This window comes from Ursus americanus, chromosome X, assembly GCF_024610735.1.
Source record: "Ursus americanus isolate L20-20 chromosome X, mUrsAme1.1.p, whole genome shotgun sequence".
Lineage (NCBI taxonomy): Eukaryota > Metazoa > Chordata > Mammalia > Carnivora > Ursidae > Ursus > Ursus americanus.
This window is the reverse complement of record NC_142164.1, coordinates 97,298,968-97,313,800: the sequence shown is the minus strand read 5'-3', so window position 1 is coordinate 97,313,800 and position 14,833 is coordinate 97,298,968. Positions and strand designations below refer to the sequence as shown.

The 14,833-nt window shown below is 43.1% G+C and overlaps 1 protein-coding gene across 7 annotated transcripts in view; it reads right to left on the bottom strand.

The window, feature by feature from the left end:
* TAB3 (TGF-beta activated kinase 1 (MAP3K7) binding protein 3) overlaps nt 1–9,914 on the bottom strand; it is an 85,041-nt gene extending 75,127 nt beyond the window's left edge. For 6 of the 7 annotated variants that reach the window (XR_015723356.1, XR_015723355.1, XR_015723357.1 and 3 more), the window contains exon 1: nt 9,744–9,914. The gene's annotated coding sequence lies outside the window, so the exon portion shown is untranslated. Of the gene's footprint in view, nt 1–7,818; nt 8,044–9,743 lie in introns of those variants that run through there. The other variant, XM_087859774.1, reaches the window with a different exon arrangement.
* Nucleotides 9,915–14,833: the final 4,919 nt, after the last annotated feature.

Here is a 14,833-nt window from a genome sequence, read left to right as displayed (position 1 = left end):
TAGCACAACTGTTATATATAAGGTCGATATGAAAAAGTCAATTGTATTTTGATAAACAAAATGATCTCTTTAAAAACTACAATATCAAAAAATACCAAATACCTAGGAATAAAAATCTTAAATGTTAGAACGTTTCTCTGAAGAAAATTATAAACAATATTGAGAGAAATTGAAGAGGACCTAAGTAAACGGAGCAGATCATGATCATGAATTAGAAAATAAAATGATAGGGGCGCCTGGGTAGCACAGTCGTCAAGCGTCTGCCTTCGGCTCAGGGCGTGATCCCGGCGTTCCGGGATCAAGTCCCACATCAGGCTCCTCCGCTGGGAGCCTGCTTCTTCCTCTCCCACTCCCCTGCTGTGTTCCCTCTCTCGCTGGCTGTCTCTCTGTCACATAAATAAATAAAATCTTTAAAAAAAAAAAAAGAAAAGAAAAGAAAATTATAAAGATGTCAGTTATCAATTGCTCTATAGATTTCACAGAAATCCAATCAAAATTCCAACAGGTTTTGTGTGTGTGTACATGTGGTGTGTGGAAAGTGACATAATGATATTAAAACGCATTATAAATGTGCAAAGGGCCAAGAATACCCAAGATGCTCTGAAAGGACAAGCAAGTGGAAGAACCTGTTCTACTGACCAGCAAGACTTACAATCAAGTCTTAGTGACGAACACAGTGTGGTATCAGCGCAGTGAGCAATGGAACAGAATACACAGCTATGAAACAGAACCACAAACATAGGAATATTTGATTTCTAAAAAAGCAGGAAAAAGACTGTGCTAGGACAATTAACTAGCCATGTAGAAAACAACAATATTGTCCCCTTTGTCACACAATGCACAAAAGTCAATTTCAGGTACGTGCTAGACCCATAAGTGAAAGCCAAATACAAAGCTTCTGGAAGATGACAGTATCTTCAAGACCTTGAGATAGGGAAGGATATTTTAAACTGAACCTGATATCTATTTTAAATACAAAAGAAAATATTTCTAAATCAGATGACATTAAAGAATTTTGGTTTATCAAAAAACACATCAAAAATGAAAAAATACATGCTCATGCAACAAGCAAGGGCTCATTTCTAGCACATAATAAAGAACTTCTACAAATCAGCAAGTCAAAATAGTCAACGAAGTACATGACACATTCTTGAAGGAATTCAGCCCAAAATAGTTATAAAAGCACAAAACTCAGTCACCTAGAAAATTTAGTTGTAAATACTGACACTTTCGCTGACATTTAGAGTAAAAGATTTTACTATTTATTAACATTTAAAAAAATGTTTCAGATGTCCATATTAAAATAAACCAGTTCTCTCTTCTTTCTCCAGTGGCAACTCCAAAAGAAATACTTACTATTGAAAAAGTCTTGTTTAAGAAATCTTTCCCTACTCCAAGGTCACAAAGACATTCTCCAAAAACTGAGACCTATCTACATATCCATCAACAACAGAATAATAGTGATATAGCCACACCAAGGAATATACCCTAATGAGAAGAAACAGTCTACAACTATACACAGTATATACATAAATCTCACATTCATAATGTCGCCTAAGAGCACACGAGGATTCCATTTACATAAAGCACAAAAGTAGGCAAAACTATGTGACGTTAAATGTCAGGGAAATGGTGAAGGACATGAAGAGGTACAAATTTCCAGTTTTCAAAAAAAAAAAAAAAGTCGGAAATGGTGAGGGGATGGGTAGGGTAGTAAATGATCAGAAGGGCATACAAAGGGGCTTTTAAGTGGCTAATAACGTTCACTTTCTTGATCTGGGTGCTGGTACAAAGGTGTGCTCAGTTGGTGAAAATTAACTGAGCTGTTTACTACTGATATATGCTTTCTGCATATTTAATAAACTTTTAATAAATTGTTTAAGTATGAAGGAGTACTTGTTTTTCAAAAAAAGTTGTTAGGGGATAAGAGAGCAAAAAAGTTTGATTGGTTCAGGTCAAATCACAGAAATCAAATAACTAACAAAAACTTAAAAAGTCAGTATTAGACAACATGCTAACTACCAAAAAAATATTCATAGAAGTGCCAAACCAACTAGGAACTCTCAAACTCACAGTAAAATTGGTTTGAAACTATTCAAACCCAAAAAGGTAAACTGGTTAAAGATCTAGATTTAGTGACTAGTATTGATTCATAAAGCTCTAACACTAGCCACTTGATCTTACGTTTTTATTAAATAAAAGGGTCTTTCAAATCTAAGAAGTGAACTAATAGGTTCACATATCTAGTCAAATCTCCTAATTTTATAAGGAAACCAAGGTCCTCTGAATAGGCTAATTTGTCCAAAATTATAAGCAGCTCTCCATAAGCAGAAACAGTTATTTAATTAAGTTCATCACTTTCCCAATTTTCTTTAAGTTCTAGAGGATTCCCACCCAGCAAGAGAATTTGTTTACTGACAGTGTCCCTCAATACATGCTATTTTCAATTGAAACATTTTCATCTAAATGTTACCAACTCAAAATTAATTTCTTTGCCACCCATGACTAATAGCCAAAAGCTACTTCTGGAGCAGAAAAGATAAGACTTTCTAAAAGTAAAGCTCATGATGTGCAACCTAACAGATAACTTCCTGTTTACACTAAATGACGACTCTGACATCAAACTTAAAGCTTGTGTGGGAATTTAGAATGACAATGCCGCCTATAGCATATGGTACCCCTGAAAAAGACCAAAAAAACCAATAATGACCACAACCTCAAATCAGTACGTAGTAAAAAATACACACATAAATAAATATTGCTCAATTAGTGACAATTATTATACTAACTTAGTATTAATTAAATCAGTAAGTTCAAAAAAATTAATTTCACCAATTCATTCCAGTTAGCTTCTCCATCTAATATGAAGAAAGTGTGCTTTCTATGTAACTTTAACATTTTTATTTATTTATTAAGGTCTTATTTGAGAGAGAGAGAGAGCACGTGTGAGCATGAGCAGGGAAGAGGGGCAGAGGGAGAAAGAGAAGCAGCTCCCGGCTGAGCTGGGAGCCTGATGCGGGGCTTGATCCCAGGACTCTGACATCATGACCTGAACTGAAGGCAGACACTTAACCGACTGAGGCACCCAAGTGCCCCAACTTTAACATTTTTAAAAGGAAAAATGACTTGTCATTCTGAAGTTAACTCCATCAAAAGTGTACACTACATAAAACAACCCATTTAGTCCTGTGAAACATATTTTTAAAATATAAAAATGCTTTACACTCCACTCCATCCCCATAGCATTCTTTCCACTATCACAGGACTCTCTTTTTTCTTTTTTTCTTTCTTTTTTCTTTCTTTCTTTTTTTCTTTCTTTTTTTCTTTCTTTTTTTTCTTTCTTTCTTTCTTTCTTTCTTTCTTTCTTTCTTTCTTTCTTTCTTTCTTTCTTTCTTTCTTTCCGGTTTTACTCATTCGAGAGGAGCAGAGAGAGAGAGAGAGAAAGCACGAACAGTGGGGAGGGGCAGAGGGAGAGGGACAAGCAAACTGCCCGCTGACCAGGGAGCCCGATGGGGGACTGCGGGGCTTAACCAAATAAGCCATCCAGGCGTTCCAGAGAGAGGGGGGGATTCTAGAAGTCCTAAAACAATAACAATTATAAATATGTGTATAATGTTACTTATGCACTTGCCTATGGGCTAGCTGCATTTTAAATGCCTTATATATATTAACACATTGAACCCTCCCAAGAACCTATAAGGTAGGCAGTACAGTACTAGTATCTACATTTTACAGATGAGAAGTTCTGTAAGTGATGCAACAGAGAATTGAGGGCAACCACCATTCTAGCTAGCCTTTTGAGGAGCCACACCAGGAAAAAACTTCTGCCTTCTAGAGACCAGGTCCCACTACTCACCCTGTCCTCAGCGTCCATTACAGAAGCAAGCCCTCTGCCCAAGACTTGGAAGTCCTTGCTAGGACTGTGAAGGAATGTGACTCCCCCTTCCCATTTTCAAGACTGTGTTCATAATCTTGCAGTACCTGAGGCACCCAGTGTATATTCTTGTTGAGACACTGTTGTACATACAAGTCAGTTTTTATAGCACTATCAGTCTTCAAATTCAGGTATGTGGGACTGGCCTGGGAATCTGTAGGCCATATGTGACATTATTTCTATGGGAAAATGGTGGTGAATTCCAAAAAGAAGTCTTAATAAACGGACCATTTAAAAATTGAGGCTCCCTCTACACAGAATTTGGCCTTATAGACGCCAAGATAATTACACAAATTTTAATAAAAGACACCGCTGTTACTCACATAATCCAGTTTTGCTCATATATCAAAGTGGCACAGTTTCTTATACTGAACATAATAGGAATGGTGTCACCGAAAAAAAAATTAGCTTAATATTTTATGCATTTCCTGCACTACAGCCAATTTTGGATGTATCCAGCAGTTAATATACTGCTCTCCCTGGCCCCTCATAAGCTTTGCATGAAAAATTACTATCAAATAAACAAATGTTATCTTTCAGTCACAGTCTCTCAACACATACACACACACACCCGCAACAGAAGGGGTGTCATCTCAGAATGTAGTAATAGCAGCAGTAACAATAATGATGAGAACGTAATAAAAAAACTAACTCTTCTTGAGTATTTACCATCACTAGTTGTGTTCTAAAAATATACTATACATCCTCTGGCTCATTTAATCCTCACAAAAATCCTGTGAGGTAAGTATTACACTACCCCAATTTCAAAAATGAGGAAACAGGTCAGTGATTAAGCAACTTGCCCAAGATCACAGAGCTAGTGTCAAAAGTAAGATTTGAACATTTAAGCATTTTATCCCAAGAAATGTTTTTAACCACTGCACTCTGTGTGTTATTAAATAATCTGGCAAACTCTTAAATAAAGGGTGTTTATTCCATTTTTAAAACAAGAGTGGTTTGGAAACCAAAAAAAAAAAAGAGAGAGAGAGAGAGAGATCCATCTTGCCTTTTATTAGGAATCTGTCTTTCCACCAAGCAAAGACTGAACACATTTACAGAGAACAAATTTAAAATATATTTTGCTTGAAATCCCTCACTTGTTTGAACAGTGGTAAAGGCATGCAGCTTCAACAACAGACTAATAAAACTTTATTTTAAAATCTTCAACATAAAAACAAACACATTGTCTCTTTACCATTAAGTAAACCAGGATAAAATAACTGCTAGTCCAAATACCCTTGAAAAGTTTCAAAACAGCAACAAGAAATTGTGGGAACAAGATATTCTTTTTATGACAAAGCAAAACTCTGTTCTTTCCACAACACTGTAACAACTGCTTTAAGGACAAATATTAACTTGGGATGGACTGAACAACTACATTTCAAAACATGTGCCTAAATTCAGAAATTCTTCACTGACGATCTAAAAAGGCTATCAGTTTATCTCCCAGAAGAGCCACCTGATCCACATAACATCTAATTTTGGACAGCCTAAAGGTGTGCTCCATACCATCCCACTGAGTAATTAACAAAAAGCATGCAACCCCCAACAACTTCTGGAGCACACACTGATTTTTTTAAACCATCTATTTGAATCTCAGAACTTGCCTTCCCAGCAAACAAAGGTCTGTGTGGCAGGATTCCAAACGAGTCCACAAAAGCTAAAACACCCATAAGGTTACAGAAGTATAATAAAATACCAAACCTGCACGGGCAACGTTTCTATGGGAAAACTCATTTAGCAACCAACTTAGAATAAAACCACGTACCCCTGCCCCACTCAGCCCTCAAGTAGAACTATTCCCTCCCCTAAGACCACGGGCCTAGGCTTCCATGATCGAGGCAGAGCAGGAGAAAAGGCAGGAAAGACGGCAGTTGGCACTGCAAGAGGCTTCAGAGCTAGAAGGACAAAAAGGCAGAGCTGCAGTGGGAGGAGATCCTGGGATAAGGAAGGCAAGACCTGCTTGGGAGAGAAGGATGAGGGGCAGGATGGCAGCTGAAACAAGCAAGGGAAAGTGTGGGGTCAGGGTGCGCTGCAGAAGAGGACAAGGGAGCAGGACCTGCTCCTGGAGCAGATGAGCTTTTACAGACTTTCCTCCTGAATATTTAGCAGAGGGGAGGAAAAGAAAAAGAAACCGTGGCAAGGATCTTGACGCTGCCTCTCTCATTCTGGCTACTCTCATTCTCCTTTTCAACAAAGAAAGGAGTGGGTTAAGAGGTCTTGTCCAGGGGCGCCTGGGTGGCACAGAGGTTAAGCGTCTGCCTTCGGCTCAGGGCGTGATCCCGGTGTTTCGGGATCGGGCCCCACATCAGGCTCCTCCGCTATGAGCCTGCTTCTTCCTCTCCCACTCCCCCTGCTTGTGTTCCCTCTCTCGCTGGCTGTCTCTATCTCTGTCGAATAAATAAATAAAATCTTAAAAAAAAAAAAAAAAGAGGTCTTGTCCAGATCCTTCTTGATCTCCTAGAGCACAGAGACTCGGAGAACGGGAATGGACTTAAGAGGGGTTTTGCTCCTCCCCCCGCCCCCATCAGCATCCACTCTGCCAAAGACTTCAGTGTCAATTAGAACTAAGGGAAATTAGGGCTCCAAGTACTAGCTGGAACAACTAGTAGGAGACAGGTAGGAACCTAAGGAAATTTGAAGCAGGAAGTGGGATGGTGGAAGGCCAAATAAGTTAATAGAACTACCAGCAAATTAAACAATAACAACTGTTCTTAAATATTTAGGATTAATTCATCTTGACAGTTTCCAGTATTTCCTCAAGTTCATTTCACTTTTAAACAAACGAGTATTTGTGGCCATGGTAATATATTGAGGTTTATTATGTGGAAAATACGAAAATATACATCTAAATACATGTGAGATAATTTTCTGGTGCCTTTTCTTTACACAGCGGCAATATAAATCATTTCAGAAAGGTTTTTCTATTTACAGAATGAGCACTCAGTTGCATTATCATTTGTCAATTTTTTCACCCCAATAGCCCAAATATCCTGAGTAATTACCTTCACAAATAAGGAAGGATATTTAACTCTTTCTTGGGAGTATAACTATAATGAAAACCTTGCTCATTGAGACCAAACACTGCCTGTCAGGACTCCAAGGTTAGTATTTCAAGCAAAGCTCCAAACTCATACATACACAAATGCATCCTGAGGAGCACAGGGCATCTTTTACATCCAGCCTTTAATGTCCATGTTTCTGTAAGAGATCGGCTACTTAACCGAGGGCCCCCCCAAACAATTTACATCTTAAAAGATGGCGCAGTAAATCCCAAATTCCATAGTAACATTTCCCGAACTCCCAGCCAGGGATAAGTAATTCAACAGGTAAAACTAACCAAATGACCAGCTGGAGGATGAGTGCCAGACACTTAGCATCCGTTTTTTTCCCTATTATTTGAGCTGCTACTCTTCCAGTTGAACTCTCTCCTGAGCAGAAATAATGGCCAGGAGGCAAGCTCAGCAGCACATCAAAGATGCAAGAGCAGAGACCATTAGGGGACAAAAGTGACTATCAGCCACGCACGGGCAAGATGTTCCTGCTGTTTCACTGATATATCCAACACTGCCTGGGAACCTGGAAGATCTTTCACTCCCTAGCCCCACAGAAGATTATGCTGGATCCCAGAATAGCTGCCGTATTTTCTGCAAACGACAAAGTGGATCCAAAACCTCTGTACTAAATTAAAGAGAAGAAAAACAGTGTCTGTTATCAAGCACTCCACTTGTTGGAGAAAGTAGGTGGGTGGGTATGTGTGTATACCTCCAAGCTATGATAAAGCAAATTCAGACCCCCAGAAATAGCTGGTATTTCATTTTAGTAATATAATTTGAAAAACTATTCAGGACCAAAATAAACAAAATACTTGATCTTTTAATTACCCTGGGCATGCTGAAACTGGAGGCAAAGTTACTGGAAACATCTGAATTTCACATAGGTCACTACCGGCTACTAGGAATCCTTACTAATCAGCAGACTTCTGTTAAAATGTTACCTCTGGCTAGAAAATGAACACATGAGAAAGAAAGAAAAAAAAAAACCTTAAGATTATCTTCAACCAAGAACACTGAAATCTTTCAAGATTACCAAAAGAACTGAAAGGTTTCTTTGTAACAAAAATTTCCATTTTCATGAAATTTTTAGCAGCATACACACTTATGCAGAATATAGTAGAAAAAGCACATATTCTAAAATCAGACACACATGAGTTTGGGTTCTAGCTCTGCAATTTACCAGCTATATAACCTCCTCAGGAAAATTACTTAGGAATACTGGAGGTTAGTGTGGTTATCTGTACAGCAGGAATAAAATTACCTGCACGGGGTAGCTATGAGGATTAAATGTAAACGTACATAACCCACTAAAACCAGTGCCTGAACACACTCAATGTTACCTCCCTTCACTCCAACACAAACTGTACAAAATCTACTAATGAAAAATCTATATAATTGAGGAGATTGTGGCAAATCCACACGTGGAAGAAAATTCAGAGTGACAGAACACAGGTTCTGTCCAATGTAAAGATGAAAGTCATATATTTAATATTTATCTTCACTAAAGTCTTTCCTTTGATTAAACTAGTCACAGGCAAAACTGGGTGGGGGGGGGAGGCTAAAGTTGAAAAACTTCATATGACACAATGCTTTAAAATATGTATGTGTATTTGCTTGCACTCCTGACACCATCACAAAATTTACCATGGGCGACGATGCCCTTTAAAACACCGTGAAAAACTAAACTCTCGTCTCAAAAACCTATTCTTGATCGAAATATTTCTTCCTTCTTAAAATGTTCTGATACACAACTGCAAAACATTCACAAGGCTAAGAAAAAAAACAAATCCCTTCATTCTTCCAAAATGAAAAAGTGAGCAAAAGCTACGTTTGTCAAATTGTTCTTCTTTCCCATTCATTTTTGTTCTTTTACAAACCAGAAATAAATACATCAGATGCTGAAATTATTGTCGGATTGACAAATGTCACTGAAGAACACATGGAATTGACAAGCCCTGTCTAGACCAAAGGTGATAAGTGTCCTTAAGCAATTTAAATAAATTACGTTTCAGTAAGGACAAAAATGCTTTCTATCAACACTATGAACTTTTGACTTTATATGCACCCTACTTTATAACGTACCTTGTCCTCCCCTCCCATCCCCCCAAATCTTGTTTTTATGCACTTTAATGAGCTGGCATACAGTACTAAACTACACAACTCCAACTGGGAATAACTCTAATCTGTCACTGGACCTCAGAGGACTGCTTGTGTGATCTTTGTTAAAAGAACGGAGACAATGTTTTCGCCTTACTCCACACCTGCCGCCAATTTACAAACCCCGTATAGAACAATTACTATTACTACTAACCTTCCCCCACATCTCTCAACACCCTCAACAGACCCAACCTTGATGCTGGTTAGTCCTCATCCCCAAACGCCTTGCTGGGGCTTGAAGCCCGTCCACCGAGGTTCACTCTCCGCAATATCCAGGGTGCGGCGAGGAAGGACATCATTCCCACCCACCTCCCCCCGCGCCGGTTCGGGGGGCGAGAGCCAACCGAGGCCCCCGGCCACTCCCTCTCTCCTCGGCCTCCCGGGGCGTCTGGGGCGGGCGCGCCAGGCCCTGCGCAGACCTCCGGCAGCCCCGCAGTTCCTAGTGTCCGCCGCAACCCCAGGCCAAGCCGAACCCCAGGACCCCCGCAGACGCGCGCACACCCACTGCCCGGGCGCTGGGTCACCGAGACGACCCCGGGGCCACCCCCTGACGCCCAGGCTCGGGCAGGTGCCGGGCCCTCCTCGGGGACACTCACCCAGCAGCCGCTGCTCTTGACTGCCGCTGCCGCTGCCTCGACTTCTCGCCTGCCGCTTGCTCCCGCGAGGGGGTCCGGGCCGGCGCCGCTTCCCCGCCCGACCCCCCTCGGGTGCGCGCCGCGCGGGGACCGGATCCGGTGAGAGGAGCCGCCGCCGCCGCCGCCGCCGCCGCCGCCGCCGCCGCCGCCGCCGCCGCCGCCGCCGCCGCCGCCGCCGCCGCCGCCGCCGCCGCCGCCGCCGCCGCCCCCTTTCCTTCCCTCCCTCCTCCCTCAGTTCGTCCCTCCCACCGATGCCCGCCTCGTATTTCCTGGATCCGGTCTCTGCTAGAGCTTGGCAAGCGATCCGCGGGCTTCAGGACTCCTGTCGTGCGCCGTCGCTCGCCAGGCACAAAGATGGCGCCACCGGAGACGGCCGAAGGCGATTTCGCGAGACTTCCCCTCTTCCCCGCTCCCCCTACACACACCCCACAGTAACTAGAAGGCGGGGGGGCCCCACAGGAAAAGTGGTCAATTAGGGCAGCGTGAGCTGGCCTGAGAGCAAACGCTCCCGCAAAGCGAAAATGGGCGGTACCAGCTACAGCGGAAGTTATTGCGCCTGCGCGGGGGCCGGGATTGACGCATGCCCAGAACGGCTCCTGAAGTAAGACCCAGTTCTCCGTGTTTTACCTGTTTCCTTCTAGAGGCGCGGGGCGGAGAAGGAGTGGGCGGAGGAACCAGAACTGAAACCCGGGAAAGGGTTGGGCAGGACTGGTTGAGAACAGAGGGGCGTCGCCTAAGGCTGGATCATCCCTCTAGAGCCCGAACGGCCGATTTGGCGTCCCCGGGAGTCCTCTAACCTTTTCCTTCTCCTTGCTCTCCCGGTTACCGAGTATTCTTTGCAGAGTCTCAGCTGCCCTTTCATCCTGTTGTCGATTCGCGTTTTTTATTGAGAGCTCGCTGGGTTCTCCGAGCTGGGCTCGTTGCTGGAAGCCACAGCCCTCCTGTTTCTCACATCACCATTTAACTTTCTCTTTCATTTTGGCGCAGTGTGAACCTTCCAAATCGCATACTATTAACTGCTTCCGTTCCTGTTTTATTTTCCTTACTGGAAAAATGAATTTATTCATTCATTCAAACGTGTGTTGTTGAGAGTTTCCTGTGTGCCAGGTACTGAGGAAAGGGACATGTGCTCTATCCTCAAGGAGCTATTAGCCTGGGATGGCGATGGATGAGAAAAAAACAATGATGACAGTTCAGCAGAGTAAATTCTATAACGAAAATAAGTGCAGAGAGGAGTGGCAGGTAGTGGGAGCAGACTATCATGAAATATGTCAAAGAGCAAATTCTTGAAGGTAGTCTCACAGGCATAGGATTTAGTCCATTGAATCAGTCAGTTGAATGGAGGGAAACAAACCACCTGATTGTTTTAACAGAATTTAATACAAAGAAATGATAATTAGATAACTGAAAACGCAAGAAGAGGACTCAATATGTGGCAGATATAGCCATTGTGCTCTAGTGGCATAGCGGCTATGGGGACCAAGGGAAGAGGTTGGGATTATTAAAATTTAGAGATCTAGAAGGAGCTGTGTGGAGCTGAAACTCAGACCTCTGAGGAGGCAACAGCCCCTACTGCTGCTGGTGTCTCTGATAGATCAGGGCTCAAGATGCTGTGTCTGCAGGTGTGGGAAAAACTGCAAACCGCGTCCCACCTGCCGCGATGGGAAGGAACTTGCACTGTCCTGAAAGATGCAAATGAGAAAGAGACACTAGAGTGGAGCTGAACCGGACCCACACCCACCAGCAGAGCAGCTCTGGTGTTCAGAGCCACTCATTTTGGAAGCTGGATGTGGTCAGAAGGGGGGCCTTCCACTCCTGTCATCCACCCCACATAGCTGGCACACTGGTAAAAAACCTGTTTTGAGTTCAGGGTTTCATACCCAACAGAACTGCCCCAGCCCACTCCCAAGGCCCTGAGTGAGAAATAAATGTCCATCGTAGTATGCCCCTGAGACTTTCACTTATTATATGGCCAAAGTGGACTGATAACAGCAGCTCTGTTCCACAGAGTGAGCTGGAGTTTGTCTTCTGTCTTCTTGCTCCACCATCCCTAGAGTACTGTCCTAGCATATTTGGTCCAGAATGGCTCAGTACCACAGCACATTCCAGTCATCAGGAAGGGGAAGATGTACCCATTTCCTTTAGGGGTACAACCCAGAAGTGGTTAACATCATTTATGTTCAAAACCTGTTAGCCAGAACTTATTCACGTTAATGTATTTACCTGCAAGGGAGACTGAGAAATGTATTCTTATTCTCAGCAGTCTCATACCTAGCTAAAAATTCCATGACTTCAGAAAAAAGGGTGTGGAGGGGTAGGAGGTGTTGGGAGGTGTTGATGGGGAACCAGCAGCCTGATAAAATAATCAAAACTCAGAACTTGGTTTATAGTTATTTCTTGTCCTCTCTCCGAGTTGGGTTCTGCCACCAGTGAGGGGCTTAAAGTCAAAGAAGCAAGTATAATCCTCACTCTGTTCCTTACGGTTCCACCTCTCCCTCCCCATTTTTCTAACCACAGTTTCTTCTCCTCCAAGGATGAAGAGGGTGGGAATGGAGGTAGATCATTTCCTGCTTTACAGGTTATAGTCATAAGATGGTTTTGTTGTCTCCGGACACAGCAGATGCCTAAAATCGGCTCTTTCTCTGCGGGTTGCTTTTGGAGGTTCTTCTTAGCCTCCCACTGGGAGATTGGATGCACGTCCTAGGACACATATGATGCTCTTTCCCCTGCCGGCCCTCTCTCTCCTCAACCCCTGGTCTCTTTTACTTTCTGATGTTGCTAAAAGTCCTCTCTTGGTTGTCCATGTCTTCTAGGTGACTGGCATCCAAATGCTGGCTCTCGATGAGGCGAGTGTGATTCTTCAACACCCTCCATGTGGCATAGTTCTTTGCTACAGACTGCCCTTGTGGAATACCCACAGCTTCTTACTGCTGGGATCCCCGTACCCATCGGCAGGGCCTTTGGCAGGGCACAAGCAAGAGGCTCAAGCTTTTTTGTTTTCTGTGACCATCACTCGATCCATAGGAAACACACATATGCTTGCCATGCTGAGTAACAGATAGGCTGCCCTGTCATTGCTGCTCCAGCAAGCTTCCTGTGTTCAGAATCCCTCTGGCAAAAGGCAGGCAGCAGTGTCTGTGCTGATTCTGGTCTCCAAACTCCAAGGACATGTGACCAGCTCTCCCTAAAATTCTGTCTCCCCTAAAATCCTCAAGTGGCTACGGTTCAAGCAAGCAGCTAGAGTGTGATATATCTTTAAGACGCTCCTACCTCAGCTCTCAGAGGTCCTCCTCTCACTTTGGCTTTGCCTTCTCCAGTGGAAGAGAAAATCTACAATAGTCCCTGAGCGATAATAACTAGTCAAAATCTCCCTTTTAGTCTTCTCTTGTTTCAGCTGGAGGAAGTGTTTGGGTTGTAGTTCTAGACCCAGTTTTGCTGCCTCTTGGTGAGCCTTTAGGGAAGGGCCTAGAGCTCTCTTTGGAATGTGATAGAACATAGCACGTATTTTCTTCAGCTGCATCAGATCCATCTATGTACCATTTCAGATATTTTTGGCCTCATTTGTGTCAATAATCTATTGCCACGTAATAAACCATTGCAAAACACAATAGACTAAACTAATAACCATTTTATTTGTTCATTATACAGGAGGTCAGCAATTTAAGGATTTTTTATTTACTTTGTGTTTTTTTTTTTTGTAATCTCTACACACAACGTGGGCCTTGAATTTACAACCCGGAGGTCAAAGGTTGCACACTCCACCGACTGAGTCAGCCAGGTACCCCAGTTGGTCAGCAATTTAGATTGGCCTCAGGTGGGCTGCTCTTCTTCTTGTCTCACCCAGGGTAACTCATGGTGACAAGAATAGTGGCTCTTCATGGGACTAACAAGGGCCCCCTCTTGCCAAATCACCCCAATTCCACGTGGTATGATCTAAAAGCTAAAAAGTTGTGCGCACTTTGGCAGCACGTATACAGAGCTAAAAAGTTAGCTGGGCCTTTAATGGGCCCATTTCATTAAGCTGTCTGCTTCTGAGTGACGAAGCATATAATGAGACCACTGGTTCTCATGGTCACGTGCAGCCCCTTTGCAGTAACACAATCCGTTGGTTTTAAGCAACACTATATGGGATACCTTGTCAATGGATGACAGTTTTGTAAACTCTTGAATGGTAGTCCTGCCGGGGGACCTGTGGATAGGAAAGGCAAACTCATAACTAGAGTATGAATCAGTCCTAGATAGAATGAATTGCTGCCCCACAGTCACACCCACCCCATGTGGAAGAGATCCAAAGTAATCATTTTGCCCAAGTGGCTGGTTGGTCTCCTTGAGAAATGGTGCCATACTGTGGCTCAGTATTGGTTTCTGCAGGTGGTGGGTTGGGTCAGTAGCAGCTAATTGAGCCTCAGCGAGAAGGAACCCTTGTTGGACCTGAAGGGTGAGCCTGGCTTCCATTGGCAGGGTCCCTTCTTATGGAGCAAGCCTATGAGGAACCTTGTTGGTGATGGACTACTTGGCCTGCTTGGTGCCAGGTAATCTGGATTTGGGGTACCTGCTGTTTATAGGCATTTTCTGGGACCTTGAAGCTGATGGGATGTTGCAGTCCTCTTGTGAGAGGAGGGGGTCCCATGGCAGGCTAGGTTGGAGTGCAACCCATCCCTCTGGAAGAAAGGCAGTTCTGTGGTTCTAGTTAGATTTTTGCCTGCAAACCAGCATCATAATTTCTCAGAATCACTTTCAGACAAGTGTACTCTTTGTACTAAAATACTCTTTAAATTACGTTAATGTTCACTTTCGTGTAGACCCCTTGACTGTTTTTTACCTTGTGCTTTGGTATTCTCAGTGGGAAAGAGGTTCCTCATTACCTGAATTGTTCCCTATGTTCTACCTCCTGTTTTGCTTTCCTCCTAGCCTTCATTTGGCACTTGTCCCTATACTGGCCAGTACCCTAAATAATGAGTGTGTCAAAGTGCCTTCTGAGCTTGCTGAAAGAAGTAAATGCAGCCAATTCTAATTGTCCTTATTATAACCACAAGGAACAATGGGATTTA